Consider the following 17935-nt stretch of genomic DNA (forward strand, 5'->3'; position numbering starts at 1 on the left):
TCAAACATTGACACAGTACAATTTCACGGGTAAACATGAAGGAAACCGTATATAGTAGCTAAAGAATAACTCACTGCGTAAAATTTGAATATAATCGGTTCGCCATCCCCGATTCCGGAACCGGAACTGACCAAATCGGTACGAACCATCGCGAGGAAGAGACGACTCGACGGAACGACTAAGTAAAATTCCTTTCTCTCGTTAATCCCGTCGAACGACTGTTCGTCATCTTTCATCGCGGATGGTCAATAGTCCGGGTTTTCGCGTAAAACACAAACGTCGATTATCCGTGCGTCTCGGGGGTCGACCTTGAACCTGCCGCCGTTGCCTCCAAGCCCGACCTATGTGCGAGCCGGTGTTTCTACTTTCTTGGGTGTTAATCACAGCCAAGGTCACCCAGGATTCTCTGGTACAGGTGAAAGAAGCGCCAAGGAGAAGCGAGAGGGGACCAAGACGAAGAAGGATCGATGGAGAATATACACCGAGTGGCTCACGGTCTCGCTCTTGCGACGAACGGGCCGATCCGTTACGTCGAACACTCTAAAGACCCACTTTAATCATGATCGCTGGAAAGATCGGCGCGATCGTGATCCATCGATCGCCCGGCTGGGACGTGTTTACGTGCTCGTTGGCGTCGTTACCTTATGCTAATCGATGCCTACACCTGTCGGGCGACGTGCTCCGACGTTTAAACGACTCCCCCGTCTGAATTATTCGCGGCCAAAAGTGCCATCGCGGTCTTCCTTTTTCCACACGGCGCCTACCTTCGCCTCTTTCTTCGCGTTCTTCCCTCTTTCTTCCTCGGCTCTACCCCCCACCCTTGTCTCCTCCTTCTCCCCCCCTCCCCCCTCCCCCCGTCATCGGTATAATCGATGTTTCTGCGTATAAAATACGGTGACAAATCAAACAAAATTCCGCGAAAGCACGGATCGGTCGAAAAGGAAAGTACCCCGGGAATGGAATCCTCCGATGCCTCGCTCGGCCGTGGAATGCGACTCGTATCTCAACGTTCTAAATATTGGGCTGAGTCATAAGTAATTGCCGGCGCGGGTAGCGGATTATGACCACTATTTCCGTTCGCGGAAATTCCAGCCGAGCCGTTGCTTGCCACGACCTTTCCGTTTATTATGCTTCGAGGGGTGTGACGGCGCAAAAACAGTTGTGCCTCGAGTACGGATGACGTACATACAAATAAATCTCCTCGGAAGGAGAAATCGGAAGAGTATAATGATATGCGGTGCGCGCTCTAAAAAGGCAACGCGACAGCCGACTGGTTTAATGACAGTGGCAAGTCCATTCCTCGATCGGTCGACACGAAATTTTTACCGTCCACCTAGATCGGCCGTTTTTACCGCCGCCTCGCGTTTTCTCCTGGAGAACGGAAACCATGGTCCGTTCGAAGGTCGCAACATTGAACGGTTTCAAGGCAGAGCGGTCGCGCGTCTTGGGAGGACAACCGTGTAGCTTATCGGCTCGTTAGTTTTCGGTAGCAGCGCCGGTATTTAAACGAACCCTCAGCGTGGCCGGCGAGCGAGGGGCCAAGAGAGGAGCACGAGTGGTGCCCGTTGGCTCGGTAATGATCCTTTCGTGGGTCATCAACGTTACGCCGGTGGACGTGCATGTGCGGAGGCGAGTCCTACGGCGACGGAGGGACGGTGGGGGATGGCATGGAAGAGGGGGTGGAACGGTGGCCGGTGCATTATATGCAGAACAGGGTGCACCATAGTGCGCTCGAGAGTCCAGTCAAGTGGCGAAGGGCGAGAAGGGAAATGCGAAGAGGAAGATGGGGGCCAGAGATAGGAAAGGGACGGGGAGGAGGAGGATGAGGAGGAGGAGACGGTGCGGCATTGCGATCCAAGGAGAAAAAGAGAGCCGGAACGACGCGCGAAGACGGAAAGATAGAGATAGGGATGAAGATGGAAACGGAGGAGGAGTGCGGAGGAGGAGGGAGACGGAGAAAGACGGAGGTAGAGCCACTGGGCAGTCTCCTCGCGCGAGGATTTATATCACGGTGCCTCTACTCACACACGGGTACACCTGACTTATGCAAAACGAGAACCCCACGTCCCCTTGCACCCAAATAAATGTCACCGGGAAACAAAAACGTTCCTCCTCCTGTCTTTTCTGGCCGTAGGCCCGCGCGAGTTCGCTCGCGCAGACCCGTACCAACGACGAAGAGGATCCCGACGTAGCGCACGACCCCTTCGCTGGCTGCCACGTACGGTTCTACGCGCGGCCCGTGCGTTTCTCTACCCGCGACGAAAAAAAGGGCCAACCATATTTCAGTGACGTCACTGGTACAAAAGCACGCGTGTGGAGGAGGATGCTGGCCGTGCGAGTCACAATCTGAAAGGAGCGCTCCAGAACTCGCCGGATTTACTCGCTCGGTGACAAAGCACCTGCAGTCCCTCCGTTGCTCGCACTCGTTCTTCGTTCCTTCTTCACCGATCGGGACTCCTCCACCTTCGATTTCACCGATCTATCTTCCTTCCCTCGGCTCTTTCCATTCTTTTGCCAGGGCTTGTTCTCCACCGGTACCAGCCCCGTCCTGTCTCTTTCAATCCGGTGTCGTGCTGTTTCGGTATGGAACCCTGGCTCGGTTGCTTGTTTGCTCATCCGTCGTATCAAACTGCCCGTTGGGGATCGTTTCTCGGGACGACGCTCGGAACGTAAGGGGTCTTAATCATCTTTTAACACGTCCAACGCGGTAACTTCTTTCGTAGACTCTAGTACGCGCTGGTACCCGCCAAAACACGCCCCGGAGCGAGACTTTCGAGCATGGCGATAAGGGATAAACGTGTTGGATAATACAATTAAGATTAGGCAACAATTTCCATCGTTCACGTTTAGGTGGCTCCTTTTATGACTTTCGCAAACATTGGTATTTATATTCCTGGTAACTTTTTAAGATAAGTTTATAAGATGAGTCTTATATGTATACACATTCTTTGTCGTGAAATCTTTAAGATCTCGTTAAAAATGGCCGACTCTTTGGTAGTCAACAAATGTGTAACGTAAATAGCGAACATTGAATAATGAACAAAACGAAGTCGGATAATACATTTTGTCATTTTATACGGAATACGCTTTGTTTCGAAACGTAAGAAGTGAGAGTTCGCGGTTTTATCGGTCCAAAAAGAGTATAGTTGGCAACCATATTTGCGCGGGAAGCTTCAGAACGAATTAAACGGCATAAGACGAGGACTCGCTGTACATCTCCGCAACCTATGGTCGCCACTGCCAGGTACTTCCCCCTTCGACTTGGTCGGTTGCTAAGTGACCATCCCCTCCACTTGTCAACGCAATGCAACGAACGAGGCACTCGTGCAATAATCGAGGTTGCAATAATCGCGATTCTACTGTATATCGTAAATCAACCGAGCGAGAGGGAGGCCGCATGGAAAATTTCAGCCGGATTCCGAAGTACCATTGGCGCCATCTTTCTAAAAGCTTGCCAACCGACGCATACCGTGGCTTACTCGCCCGAGCCGACCGTTCCTCTTCTACCGTGGGTAACTCCCACGTTGGTTTGCCTTCCGTTGCTCTTATTTCCCACTGGCTTTACCTGATTCTGACGGCCGATCGTACAACCGCGTAAATATTGAGTATTTCCATGAAACGGCTGCGAAATCCACTCGCATCTTCCCGCTTATCGACAGATTCCGTATACCTTTAGGGAGGCATCTCTCCACGCCCCCCGGAATCAGATAAGGAAGACGATTTTATATTTTAACGCCTCGGAAAAATATATCTTTCATGGATTTCACCGAACCGGCCAACGTCGATTTCGTGATTCGTCCAGCCTCCAACGATGAACGAGACCCTTCCGCGAGGAGCGTTCGTAATTCGCGGGAAAGGGGGTTGAAGTGTGTCGAAGGGTGTTGAAGTTACGTAACTTATGTATTAAAATCAAATAAGTGGAACCTATCAAGATCGAGATTTGGCCACACAAATGTGAATCATTAAATAAAGTAATTAAAAAAAAAAAAAAAAAAAAATAAGTAGAACCGGAGTCCTCGCATATCTTCGCAATCTTACTTTTCACGTCTCGCGATTGCGCTTCGCTTTAGTCTTTTTTCTCAAGCAGCGAAGAAATGACACGACCAACCGAGAGACGGATGGACGGATGGGATCGTGCACCGCAGTCCGAGTGTATATTCTAATACGAACGACGTTGAGCATCGCGAAGGGCTCGTGCGGCGTTTGGCTGGGGCCGGTGCATCCTCTGATGAAGATAACGCCAACCTCCTTTGAATTACGAGCCGGACCCGGCAATAATAAATTCCAGCAAACATTCATTTTCGTACACGCAACTTTATGTCGTCCTTAGCCGGACTAAGCGCTCTCCACCGATGTCATTTAGCATCCCTGTGATGGTCCTAATAGCCGGGTCCTCCCGGTTCAATGGACGGTCCTTTAGGATTTACAGTATACAACCGACCGCCGGGTACAACTTGTCGATGATACTTTGTTTGGCTTGGCCGTCCGCTCCTCCCCGCCGCTCGCGAAGGGCCCACTCAGTTGCAGGGAATATCTTAACGACGGGGCAGGTGTTTACGGCGCGCGTATTAAATATTCCGTAAGGGATAATCCGCGCTATTCCGTGTAACCGCACGGACCCGATGGCCCTGTTTACGAATCCGCCCGTACGTTTCAACGGCTTAAGAGATACGACGTGAAACACGCCGACGTACGAGCTGCGGTTTGACGTCCGACATCCACGGTTAAACGTCTCAGCTTCGATCTCAACGGTGGCGACAACGGTCGACTCTCGCGTGCCCTTAGAAAGGAGAGAGGATTTCACGTAACTTTCACTGCTCTTATTAAGATTTCTCATCAACGAAGAATCCATCGAAGCGACATTCGACAACTTCGAAAGACTTGAATTTCATTCCCCGAGGAATATTTGTCAAACATAAAAATAGTCTAGAGGATTCTTGTGCCCGAGGTCCATAAGAAGGGCTCGTCAACCTCCCAAGGCCTACCAAAGCGAGCTTGATCTTCCATGTTGAAATCTCCAGTTTCTTCGATACCGCTTTCGAACTGTCTGGCAAGTGAATAAAAAATCTCCATACACCGAGAATCATTTTTGAAACCACCATGCTCCAAAAAGTTATCAATGCTATATATATTGTTCAATAAATTCCAATATTCTAGGTTCCTCCTACCTATTCCTTTCTGCCGGATGCCGCCGAGCCAAGTTAGCTCCGACTAAACTTTCCGACTAAGTTTTATCATCTTGGGAGTCTAACGACCGATACACGATCGAAGTTTGCAAGTTTGGCCGCGGGTTTGATCGACTGTCCGACGAAAAAGTCGTACTGGAAAGACGATGGAGCATGCCCGCCGTAACCGCGATAAACGTCCGCGTGTACGGGGCGGCTTTACGGGGGTCGCGGGAGTTAGCCGAGGTCACGAAATTCTCGTTCTTAAGATCGTTATCGAATTCTGCCCGGTAGTCGTGCATCCGCGGCAACAAGCAACAGAGAAATGTTTTCGCACTAATTGGAGAGCACTTATCGAGCAGACCAGGGGAATCGTTTCCACGGAATCGTGGATCTAGCAAAGAGCGGTTTAGTAGGCTGCCCTGAACGGATCCATGAAAAGCGCAACGACGCCTCCCAAGATAATGCCGATAAACGCGAGAACGCAGGGCTGGCGAAGGGAGAAAGCCGGTCCCGATTTTAATTGAGCCCCCGAGAATTAAAAGAGAGATCTCGAGAGGATGCCGATGGAGGAGAGCGGCCAGGGGCGACGAGGAAAGAGGACGGCAGAGGAAGAAAGGTGTACAGGGGCCAGAAAGCGTCGGGAACACCCGTGGCTACGGCCAATCGCCTCCGCGGATGGAGGCCTGGCACGATGGACGGGCCAGAATTATGGGCTCCTCGCACGAGAATCGCGCGCAACCACTCGCGAGACGCTTCAACTTTTGCGCGAAGTCGATTTACGCTCGCCGCCGGATACTTCCGCCAAGATTGATCGATTAATGTCCTTTGCAAACTCGTTCCTCCTCTTCTTTCCGCGTTTCGCACGAAACGCAATCCGATACTGAGCCTCCTCCCGCGCCGCATCGATCGTCGTTCGATTAATTTCGGAGCAGGCGTAAGAAGCGTATTATTTCCTAGCTACAAATTGTTGATTGATTGAAATAAGGGTTCGTATATTTGTTTCAAAACTATAATGATATGGTTTATTTAATGTAGTTGATGTGGCGGTGGACTGGTCCCTGAAGCGATAGAGGGTTATGGAATGATCGATCTAATCGATGTGACAGTATAAATATATATAAATACAATAAGGGGTCTTAAAGACGCTTTTTTCAATTAATGGAAATAAATTGGTTAAGCTAATGGAAAATGACCATGGAAAGGCGAGACACCCCGACACAGGTCGTTACGAACTTTTCGTTCGCCGACTGAATTTATTGACCCATATTTAGTATGATTCTACGCGTAACATTGCAAGACGTGAGAGAAACTGGAAGTTTCTCAACGAGTCACGTTCAATTTTGTGCAGTTTAATAAATTCGACGATGCGATAGACCGTGCTAAGAGAGAGAGAGAGAGGGGGGGGAGGTATTAGAAGTATAAGAGAATCTCAGGTTGGGCCGAAAATTAAAACGTTTCTCGCACGCACGGTGGACGTTTTAAAGGCATATTACATCGTCGGGAAGAAAATGCAAAGTCACCGGGCAAAGTAATAAAAGAGGTCGACCCAGGGGCAATCCCGTCGAAACAAACGTTTTAATCCAGAAAACACGAGGGACTCTCGAATGGAAGCACTCTCGCGCCCGTGAATATCCTGGGGTAGGTACGCGTGGGTGTTGGCGACGACGTATAATTTAAGGCTGCGAACGCAACGATTCAATTTCACAAGACCACGAAGTACGGCGCGGCGTATAAGCAAAACCAAGGTCCAGCGAGGAGGAAATAATCTCTTGATTTGTGCCGCGAATAAAATCACTCGATTCATTTTCGTCCGTGCCGGCCTTATCTTCGTGCACGCTGGGAAAACGGTCGGAAGTCTGACGTTGCCGAGCGTTTCGTATTCGCAATATTGTCAAAAATATTCCCATTCGCTTACCGCCTACAGCCGTCTTAAATTCGTATCGATTTCGCTCTCGGGGATATTAACACGTAAGTATACGCGCATATGCGTGTCGGTTCACGGAATAGGGGAGCAGGGACGTCGGAATGCTGCGGAATTTTTATATAAACACGCCGTTTCTTCTCTCTCGCTCTCTCCTTTCCATCTGCGAATCGCGCTTGCCCTACCGAGCCACTTTCTTCATTAATTTCCATCAGTTACTGATGCTCTACCTCTTCTTTCTTTCTACTATTTTTCAATCATTTCCATTATTATTTCTGTTATCTATTTTACTTATTGGCCTCGACAAAAAGTCACGTCACATGCCACGAGCAATTAAGCATTATTTCTTATTACTGATTACATCTTATTACCAAGAACGTTATTTCAAAGATTATCATCGCAAACTGAAAATTAAACTTATTTTACCGCCCTTACAATTAGCCGTGGATCTGTAAACCAGAGTCACGTCGATGAGTCACGTATCGGATCATGCCTTAGATGCGACTCTATTACTCGTTCCAACAGCCTCGAAGTACTCTATACTTTACTGGTACCTAATTAGCTTGAACAGACTGTCCGAACGATTAGAAGTGCCGCGTTTAGAACAGAATCTGCTACAGGAGCTTCACCGATGAGTCCCACCGTTAGAAGCGCAGGAATGCTGCTCTATTTCCATGTCGTCTCGAATTTACACGAGATAGCTTATCGAGGAGTTTCCCGACTCTCATAATCGTGTCACGGTTTAGTAGTAATTAGTAATATTGTTGATACACAGCTCAATACCGCTGGATTGCTAGTCAGACTCATCCGTAAGGCTTATCCGTGGATTCTTCTTGGAACGCGTTGTTGTTAATCACTGGACAGATTCTGATCAAATTAATTATCTGCTAATAAACTCTCGAGTAATTGGGGGCTGTTCGAGGAACAGTCACGTCACGTCTAAGACAAATTCTACCAGATAAGACTTCCTCGCGAGTAAGTCACCCTTGCACCGAGGAAAATTGCTCTCTATAGAAATCGAACTTTTTTTAAAAATCTATCAAAGATTCGCAGAAGGCAAGGAGTCGTAGACCTCTTTCGACGTTCGAGTGGTCTCTCGATTCGGCGGCTGACGGTCGAGAAAATCGCGTCGGGCGCACGTCAACGGCGATGGTGAAAAATCGCTGATTTCTAAACGAAGGGTTCAGCGACGCGAAGGCGGACGACGTACGAAAATAATTCGATTGGCAGCGGATTCGATTTAACGTGAGAACCGGACCAGTTGCAACCAAGGTGAGGCCGAGGTATCCGGGGCCGAAGGATCATGTCATACATACACGTGCACGCACGCGCCTGTGTGCATATACAGACATATACAGGATATGGGTGTATACATTCGTATACACAACGAGGCGCTCCACCTCGTCGGGGCTCATATAATTGCTGGCATCCATAACGCTGATGTATTTATGGCATTAACTCGCCTCTTTCTCGTACGCTGCCGCCCCCGACCCACCCCGCCGTGGCCATGCCCGTACCCGTCATGCAACCACAAGTAGAAATAATTGGTTGAAAACAGCGCGCTCTCAGGCGGCAATATATCCAGCTTACTCCCCGCTGTCGCATCGCTTAGATCACTTCCCCGCCACCAAAACTCGCCTGCCAGCCCGCCTCCTTCGTTCTCCACCTTCTTCGACCGATTCTCTCTTCTTCCCCCTTACCAACATTTCTTCTTTCAGCCTCTTCGACGCCTTCCTTACCCTTCCTACGGTCGCGTTTCTTCTTCATCATCATCGTCATCTCTTTCTCCGTTTCTTCTTCCCAACTTGTCTCTTCCTTTTTCACCACCGCCGCCCGCCGCCGCCTTCCTCGTCCTTCCTTTGCTCTTATCCCGCCTGCGCCTCATCCCTCTCATTTGAATAGCTCTTATTTATGAAAATTGAATTGAATGCTTCTCATTTATGAAGGTAATTGGTACCTGTCACGAGTCCTGCCGTAGGATATCCTACTTTATACGTGGATAAGCGGCGATAATTATTCTTGCAATTGAATTTATTTCTATAAGTCTCGTTTTCTTTTCCGCGAGCGGTCACCGGCGTTACTGCGTGCCCGATCATTCAACCCCCGTAGCGTGACGTCGCGTGCTGGAGGGGCGCGAAAACCGGCAAACGAGGGTGTCGCTTTTTATCCGAGCATTGAAAACGCTTTCGGCGGTGTCGGGGCGCCGCTCTGCTCGACGCTTCCGTTGAACAGGAATAGGATCATCGGGTAGGTTTCCGTGCGCGGCGTCCACCTCGAGGGAGTAAACGAGAACAACAGAACTAATACTAATCTCTGATAAATTACTGCCGCGTAACCTTAGTACTTACCACTGCCCGAATAATCGATGGCGCGTAATCAATTTCTAATGCTACACCGATAATTTATCGTTATCCCTGCCAGAGTTGGGGTGGGGGGTGGGGGTGGGGGAAGGGGGCTCCATTTTATCGGGTAGAACGACCATTTCTTACGCGCGCGAGCCTCGTCGCGGGGTGGGCCGATCGCACTTGCAGGTGACCTAACATTCGTATCTATTAAACCTTTGTACTGCTCCACCTCGCGCGTGGAAAAACTATTCTTGCGTGGAACTAATCTACGTCTAAATTTAAGTTCTGTGTAATACCGCAATGTGTACTGTTTGATTTAATTGTAATTTTGTTACTGATATGCTCAGTAACGAGCATGTTCCTGATAACCCTGTAGCGGATTTAATAACCTTCTTGGAATAATTCACGGTGTAACTCTTCATTGGACGCGGAAAGTGTCCACATATTTATGAACGGGGGTGTATTCTCATTCTTATTCCCCCAAGAGTGTTCTTTACACTCGAATCGCGCTGTGCCCGTTCTCAAATCACGGCTGGACACGGGCTAGACCCACAGAGGGTCAGAAAGGATTACAAGCGATGAAAAAGGTGAAAGAGCAAAGAAGCAGTGCAGGAAACGTCTCGAGGCCAGAAAAAGGTGAAAGAGCAAAGAAGTGGTACAGGAAGGATCAAAGGAGTCCGCACGGGACGGATGCACGTTCATAATTTTAATGTCGCGTTGCCATCGAGCCTGATTACCAGCAAAGGTTCGTTCCTCGTCCACCAAGTACCGATGAAAAGAAAGAAGGGGCCGAGGTATTGGTCGAGCGCCGACAGTGCTGGCCAATCGCTGTCACGTAACGAGAAAATTATCGTTCCCTGATTGCCGCGTAATGCGTCCCGACGATTTCGCCGACGTCCGAGCGTTCGACTTTTATCGTCTCCCTTTATTAAAGCTGCCCGGTAGCACGAACATGTACGATTATTCCATCTTCGACCGTAAAACTACCATCGAGCGTAATCGGTGTCGTCTAGAAGTCTCTTCCTTGCCCCTCTTTCCTGGTTTTCTCGCTTCGACGCGAACTCGGTAGCTGCGCGGATCGACTACTTACCGATCCATGAATTTCGATACGTACCAGTCGACGTTTGCAGCCGATCGACATCGTTTCGCCACGAGATCGCAGAGCATCAGCCACCTCGCGTGATTCGAGCTCGAACTGGTTATCTTGAGACGTACCTGTCATCGGTGATTAAGGATATGTCCCTTGATGTTGTTTGCGCATGGCTTCATCGGTAAGAAGATAGCCGAGAATAAACGTCCTTCGCAACGATCATGATTGGAGTTGAACGGAGGCTGCGGGTATACGACTTCGATGAATCGGAAGACGTGAACAACAACGCTAGTTTTCCCAACATCAGGTATCCTGGTTTCGGCCTTGGATCGGAACATATTCGGAGTGGCCACCGAGTCTAGGAGGTATAGCCGATAGTTGACTAACAATGAGATACTACGAAACGGTCGTGGTACCAAGCCCTGCCACCGATTATGGCTATACTGCCAGCGAGTAAAGAATGATTTTTAACTGAATTTCATGGAAAAATTATGAAATTGCTGTTTCAATATCCATAAAGTATTATTAATGTGACGCAGCCAGGCCCACACGTTTGCATATCGTTATGAATGCATTTACGAGGATTAATTTCAGTATTTGGTATTACTTACGTATCCGTGCGAGAAGACATTTTCAAAGGTGAAATACGCGAAATCTCGTTACAAATCAACTTTTCCAATGTGCATTTCTCTTCGATATCAATGTTTGGGAACGATAACTTTAAAGTAGACTATAAAGTATCTGGCAGAGAAAAGTTGTTCCATATGCTAGTTGCCAATATCTCAAAAACATTTGCTTGTACGCAAAATTATTAATGCGAAGTTATTAAATGCAAAAATTGTGTAGATTTGTTGCACCATTGTATCCAGTCGAGTCGAAAACAATTACCATCTCGAATTACTTGGTATTCGTTTATTTTAAGGAAGACTGTTTTGTACGCGATATATTGTATTCGGGGGAGCTTATCGTACAGAAGCATTCCATTTCTTTCGCGTCTTATGGTTCCCGAGACAAGAAGATTACCTTGAATCATTTAAAAGACACCAAGAATTCTTTCGTACCGCGAGTTAACCAGTAAAAAAGTGAATTCAATGACTTGGAATAAAATGACCTTGAGGTGACCTTTACCATCAAACATACGTTACACCTTTCAACGTCTGTGCACGCAAAGCAATCACAGTTTGAATTTATAATAACGATTACGTCGACGTTTTTGTTCGCTGCAACAACCTATGACCTCGAGATGACCCGTAGTTCAGAAATGTATAATCAGTCAATGACAATTCCGAAGCGAACAATTATATTATTTTAATTAAAATGACACTATCGGAACTGTTATATTTCAACAATCAGAAAGGGTTGGCGTGTTATGACAAGGAAATTGTTCGCTTGATTAATTTTCTAAGAGACCGACGACTTGTGCTATAAATAAAGATCATCTCGATCTTTTCTTCCTTCGTGTGACGCGTCGTCGAAACGATAATCCGATACGTTATCTTAATAATTCGATAGCATTATCAGATTGTAGGTAAGTACTTACAGTTTCAAGTTAATAATGTGGGTACGTTGTTATTTTGAAACCTAATAGCTCAAGAGATTAAATGTTACACGTTAACGATTCTGTCGATGTAATCTAGACTTCCGAGCCTGAGGTCACCTCAAGGTCATCGTATCACGTATCGTTGATCACCTATGAGATCACTACGTTGAAAATGACCTTTAAATAACTTTGAAGATAACGTTAAACAGGCGTGCTTGCGTCACTATGTCTGCACGTTGAGTTGATACAACATTTTTTCGCCATTTTCTTGACGTTTCAATTGTAACACAAATATCGAAGCGTTCCGTTTCTCTATCGTTACGTTATCATTCTTATCATTCGATTGTACGTGCCGGTAGAACATGGTTCGTTCCTTTTAAACGTAACTATTACTAACTATACTATAATACATTCGTCTTCCGTAGTTATCCATTCGAAGTTAGTCCGTAAAGAGCACTTTAGCCGGACCTCGCCTCTGCCACACAATTTTCAGCATATTATTCCACGCGTTTATCTTGCACGTTCGGCTTTACATATCAGCGCAATAAAGACGTTAAAGAAAATAAACAAATGAAGAAAATACAACGGGCGATGGGGAACGAAAGCAGAAAAGGGAAAAAAGAAAAGGGTTCCGGAGCGAAGAGCTGAGAGGATGTTTGGCCGTGGTGTTTTCGAGGCGTTTGTCGGCGATTCGGACCACGGTGAATCCGGGACGTGGAGACGAGCTGAGAGTGATACCGCGTAGAGATCCAGCGGTCGTGGCGATAGGGCGTCAAAGAGGATCGGGACGACGGTAGGAGCTCTCGTCCTGGCGTCATCGGGACTCCTCCGTCATTAAGCACGCCGGTCGGCCGGTGTCTAATTAAGCGGGACGTTAAGTGGGGGCGTTCGATAAAACCGGGCCGTCCGATAAATTCGATTCGCTGGACAGCCGGTTAATACCCGATGTATACGGGGGATACCGAGGGCCAAAGATAAACCGCGCGTTTTTCAGGAAGGTCTCGTTTCGCGGACAGAGGCGGAGGATGACGGACCGAGGTAAACGGAGTTCTCCACCACCAAGGAGGGATGGGGAGGGGGATGGAGGCCGAGAGGATCGTCCTTTCCTGCTCTTCTCCTTCCTCTGGTTCGGTTCGGCTCGTCTCCCCCGGAGACGTTGGTTCGTATAGGAGTGCGGAGGAGCGGAGATATGCAAACGTCTTGCCGCGAGACGGTTGAACATAACTCAGGCACACGTACGCGAGCGAACGACGCACACCGGTTCGCACTACTGAGGACACTATAAACCTCGATACCGGGCGAATAAAATCCCGGATTTACAGTCCTGATACCGAGCGAGACGGTCCTGTCCTGTCCCGGTGCTGTCCTGTTTGTCGCTGTCGCACGGTGTGGGTTGGCTCATCAGTGATGGCCACGTCCCGCAGTATCTTTTCCCTCGGCATCGAGTAGACCGGCCAATCTCGGACTCGAACACGCGCGTGCATTCGATTTACGCACACATCGGACCCGGGACCCAGAGCCGCACGTACGGAAATCGGCGTACGTTTGGACACGTTCTCGGTTGGTACTCGTGAACCGTACGATTGTAGTTGGATTCGTAGCTCGTGCACACACGAGGTGTACAGGACTCGCGACGTGCCACGTGTGCGTGACGCTAGATTGTATGGGTGCCTTTCGCGATACTTAGAGAAACCGCTCCCTCTTATCACCCCTCCCGCGCGCTCCAGCAGAACCTTGTTCGATACCATTTGAGGACCTCCAATAACCTATCCGAGCCATTCCGATAGGAGCTGTCAGCCCGCACCCACACGCTGTGCGCGCGAGGAGCCGCTCCGCGCAGACCGGATAAGCCTGAGCGCAGGTGTGCCGCACAAAATCGTCTGATCGACGTGCCGAGTGCGGTGATCTCGATGACCTTCGCCAAGGGTTTCGATTCGACGACGCCGCGGTACACGAGGCACGCCCCGGATACCATCTCGACGAGGTGCTCCGGTACCACGCTACCCTCGTATCCCCCTATCCCGCAGCCATTCCTTACCCGCTCAGCCCCATTGCCACTCTTTGCTATCATTAGGTGTAGAAATTAATTCTCCGCCTTTCTGGTGCTGCCATACAACAAATATTGCACCGTACACACGGATTCGTACGCGAGGATGCTAGAAAATGTTTTGACCCTTATGACATGCACTCGCGAAGGACCTCGCCATTGAGGTCTCGTAGCGAAGTGTCGACAGTCTATCCAAATTGGAGGTTGTCCTTTCACAAACCAATCAATAGTTTTCTTTACCGATACGAAGGCAGAGTGGTCCACCTAAACAAGATCGCTCGAATATTTCTTCCTATCGTGATGATGTACAAAAGAGAACCAATACACTGCAACAATTTTTCGTTTGTTCGTCGTCTCGAGATCTGATCAATTTTTAAGGTCATCGATACGTTTTTGCACGTAAAAGGATACTTTCTCTATCGCATCTCGTAGTTGAGATACGTTCAGAAATGTATAAAGACAACAAATAAGTGTAATCGATGGAAATCATTTTTCACGGGAAGGTAGGCGACAAATTCGAGATTGCACCCGGACGGCAAGTATCCTAGGAACGCCTCTCCCATCGTGCGTTCATTTGTTCAGCACGCATGCTCATAAATTACGCTAATTCGCGAGCGCCAACTAGCCTTCCAAACGTTAAAACGAAAACCCGAAGCTGAAACCTCTTTAATGTTCCACCGAGCCCGCACAAATCGTGCTCGAAATAACGCGAGAGCCACGCGCGTGTGCGCATTACACATTCCAACTTGCCTCGATCGTTGTAATCCTCGTGGGAGTGCCGGTCGCCATCAATCCTGATGCGCGAAACTACTCATCGGTCCTCCCGCGGTTCCTCCGTTGATTTTCGACACTCCCTTGATTTGTCTGTGTCTTGGGAATCGCGTGAGACCCTTCCGTTGGACCCGGTGATGAATCGGGTATCGTTCGTCGTCCACGACGCTGACTGTGTCCGCCACCCTCGGCTCGACATTAGCCACGAGACTACTCCATCAACTACGCCAGACGATACGACTGTGTCTGCGAAAGTTCCTACGTTGGCCCGTTTTCTTCCCCCGGGACGGGAGTGACCATTCCACACCTTTTCGCACCTTCGGGTTCCGCCGAAAATAGCCGGAACTTCCTTGTGCTTGATCATCGTCGACGTTGTCGCCAAGTTTCAGAACAGGACGAATGCCAGCCTCTACCGATTTATGGCTGGATATCAGAGTCGAGCGTTCTTTGAATCAATTGACCCGTTCATTCTACAAAAGGATTAACTCCATGAAACAAAAAGTTAAGAAGTGCGATCAAAATGGCCTCTGAAATAAATTATTCATTACTCAATGGTTAAACAACAGCCGAAAGTTCGAAAGTCGACATTAATTTCTTACCGATCTAATATTATTATTTCATAGGTCTTGAGGCCCTGTAGAAGTGAATCTCTGCGGACCAAGCTATGCCCCGAAATTCATTCACATTTTTGCCGTACCCAATAACGTAGAATAGCCTAACATCCTCTGGATCCTCCAGCGCTCAGTCGCAAGCACCCTTCATTCGTACCCGCGTACAGCATTTTCTCGATACCCGACTAATAAACTTAATCTCGAATCGATCGTAAAGTTTGAATAATCGAAGGGGTCGGGGAAGAAATAGCGATGGCTCGTGACTTCTGCTATCCCCAGTATGAGGCAGTAAATGAGGCACCGGTGACTGTTCCTCTCTTTCGCTGCGTAAACACGAGGCATTGCAGCATACACGGACATTAGGCGAAGGAGACCCACGTAGATTCTGAGAATGCATATAATTAAGCACGCCGCATCTCGAGAATGCTGTGTACGTGCGTGCGTCCAGCTTTGTGTAGTGACTCGTTCGAAAGGCAAACGTGCCCGTGTGCACCTTATATAGATACACATAAATATATGCCTAGCCATCGTTGGTCTCTCCACCCCTGCGAACCTCTCAGCCCCTGAGCACCTCGTACCCCTCTGGCCCCGTCTCCTGCAACCCTGCTCCACTCTTCCTCCTTTTCTTGCCCCACGCTCAACGGTGATCTATGTATCAGCCTGTGCTCGCCGAACCGGGCAACGTGTGTCCGTCGCCCTCGTGTGCTTACTTTATTATCGAGGCTCAAATGAGAATTTATGCAGACATAAACGCTCGTGTCAGCAGCATGCCGCGTAGGTGGGGAGACACACCGTTGAACAGGCATCTGTCACCCTCTATGCTCTACCTGGGTCTGCCTCCAAGACGGTGCCGTGTGCTCTTTTCGAGGGGCCGGGCGCGAAATTTAAGGAATCAAGAATGCGGGAGAGCGACAGAGAGGCACGTCGACCGAGAGAAACGAAATCGCCGGTTTAATGGACGGGACTAGTTTCGTCGATCGTCGATTCCCTCGATCGATCGAACGCGGAACGACCTTTGCGCGTCATTTTTTCGCGGAGGAATACGAAACGCCTGGGTTGCGCCGATCTGGTTAAGGAGGGCAGTATCCTCCGGATATAGCGAAGCGTGGGCTACGCGCTCCCCCTTTAGGCTCGTAAATAAATGAAACCTACGAGAATACGTCGTAGTCGACTCTTATACAAATAAATAAATGTTTCACGAGGAAAAAAATTACGTATTCTCTCTCGATATGAATCATCGTAAAAGTGTCCGCCCGTTCGGTATATTCCAGCCCCGAGGTCTTTCGTGGAACGAAAATAATGATTCCCTCGATTGAAATACAATTTACCTCCTTATCCTTTATAGAGTACTTTAATAAGCATGCCGTCGAGATATATTAGCGGTATAGAGATAGTCCTTTTGCATCCAGTTGAGTCTCTCTCCGAGTTCAATCGTACAAGCACGCCAAGTCCGAAGCGTATCGGAGTATTTGTCACCGTGACAGCCGTGACTTTAAACTCGATTCTTGGCGTGGATCGACTTCGAGAGCTTCGCTTAGATTTAATGCGAAACTCTTCTTCGCTATGAATCGTTATTACCATATTATCGACGACACTTATCAAGACGCTGCAGTTTCTAGCCGCTCCGATGAGATTCTGTTCGTATATCAAAGACTGTTTCTCCTCGGTTGGTTAATACTTTACTCGTTAACAGGTACACAATCGCGTCTGCTTTGAAATACGCGGAATCAAACATGATCGACTGGTCAGCTGGTCGCAAGGTCCACCATCGAGCGACCCCTTATCTTACGATTTACTTTCAAAGGAGAGTGCGCGTACAGACATTTTTTATTTGGCGCAACTGTGCGCGTGGAATTATCGTAAAATAAAACTAAAATATTTCAGTCATGGAAAAAGCAGTCACGCGATTAATAAATTCTCGATGTAACCGCCGTTTACCCTCACGATGAATGGAAGCGAACGAAAATCAGGGAAAGAGGAACCGTTTCGTTTATCTTTCGAATTATGTGAAAGGCCGTTATTGCTCGTTATTAATTAAAAGAACGGGCGCAAATTTATTCGAGGAAGCTACCCGTCGATATTGAAATATCGCCGTTGGATGATATACCTCGTAGCGTGTTTTCCTTTTTTCCGATTATCCGTTCAATATCAGCGCTGACGTAAAATGTATCATCACTGTACGGAACGGAAGGAACGGCACCGCCATCACGCATCCGAAAATTAATCGGCGTGGGCGCAGCCGATAACGAATGGTGTTCCCGCCAAACGGCCAGTATATTTTACTTTGGACTCCAGTGTCTGTTATTTTGCGCGCATTCTAGCTGTCCGGCTACACGATTTACTCCCGGACTCGATCAGAAATTCTCGGCCGCAGTGGATGGACAAATATCCACTGGAATCCATTAAAAAATTGCCATGTCCTGGAGAATTGTCTTTTAATTG

The sequence above is a fragment of the Hylaeus volcanicus genome, chromosome 4 (assembly GCF_026283585.1).
Source record: "Hylaeus volcanicus isolate JK05 chromosome 4, UHH_iyHylVolc1.0_haploid, whole genome shotgun sequence".
Lineage (NCBI taxonomy): Eukaryota > Metazoa > Arthropoda > Insecta > Hymenoptera > Colletidae > Hylaeus > Hylaeus volcanicus.